Genomic DNA, 1,471 nt, shown 5'->3' with positions numbered 1-1,471 from the left:
TACCCATTTAAGCCGTCTCCAGCCATTATTAATCTCAAAGTGGGTTCCTCGTCATCGAATTTACTATTGATTTGTTATTCCATTAGTAGTGTATCGTATATAAACAACAGATTTAAAAATATGCAAACAACCTAAGAAATGTGAGGTCTATACCATTCTTCAGACCGTGGAAATATTGGACTTGTTGTGATGGCTCACATTTTTGTATAACAAGTTCTGTACTGTTCATTGCCTTTTGTAAGATTTAAACAAACTTCTGCTGTTGTCACTAAAAAATTGAATGTATGCTCTAAACTTTACAACAATATTGTTTGAATTTAGGTGTAATTGCTTACATTTTGATAGATAGTCGTTTAGTATAATATATTGCTTAACATTGAGTACTTCTATGTAACTGTTTAATACAATTATCCTTAAATTTACATCTCAACCAAAAATATGAATGAACAGCTCCACTAAAGTTGTGTATGTTAACTTATCTAATAACATATTGCTGTAACTAGGGTTACTTCCAAAAAATTTTGCAATTTTAATTCTTAATTTTGGAATAGATCAAGAAAAAAAAAGTCAATTTGAGTGCCAAAAAGTGTGGTGTTAATCTGTGTGAGATTAGTAAAAGAAGCCATTGGAAATTTTTTTACCAGAGTTAGCTAATGATTAATAAAGATGGCTAAAAGCATCAATGTTTATTGATTTTTTCTTCTATGTGTTTTGAGAAAACTGTAAATATGGCTTCAGGCATTCTTTATAAATCACTGTTAATCTTACTAGTAGTACTACCTATTGGTGGCATGTTGACCACATGAATCTCTACTAATTCTTGTATTGGTGTTATGTGTTGTTTTTTATTCTAACTGCAAGAATGTCTGTTGAGATAGCATAGTATCATCAGTATGCAGTTGTATTAAAATAATTCATTTTCTAGAGCACTGGTATTTTAACAGCAACTACACTACAATCATGTTTCAGGATCTAGTGACTATTACCAGTTTCAGTTCAAAAACTGCAAGTGTATTATTTCCAATAAGAGATATTTTAACAGTAAAATATTTAAAATAAAATTCAAATTAACTTCACTACTATGAAAAAAATTATTTGAAGATTTAGGATACAAGGTGGTAGCACAGTATGTTAAAAGGAATTATGGCTCTAAATAAAACAAGTTGTAAAAAGCTACTTCCTTTTTAGGTGTTGAATAAATGTTCCTGCAGTATCAGTATTGTAAGTTTTAACTGTTCTTTTAAATATAATTTATTCAAGTTATTTTTTTATATAAATTCTAGCTCATTCTGTGAGTATTTGATATTGTGATGTTGTATTTCTTGATATATTCTTTTGTAAACTCTCTTTGAAGCTGGCTTACAGTATGATATGAACGTGTAAATCCAAAAGTGATTGTTTTATTCATCTGTAGATGGCCAGTATAAATAAATATATATATATATATATGTATATATATATATATATATAC

The sequence above is a fragment of the Limulus polyphemus genome, unplaced genomic scaffold (assembly GCF_000517525.1).
Source record: "Limulus polyphemus unplaced genomic scaffold, Limulus_polyphemus-2.1.2 Scaffold3955, whole genome shotgun sequence".
NCBI classification, from domain to species: domain Eukaryota; kingdom Metazoa; phylum Arthropoda; class Merostomata; order Xiphosura; family Limulidae; genus Limulus; species Limulus polyphemus.
Note: the sequence above shows the minus strand (reverse complement) of the source record.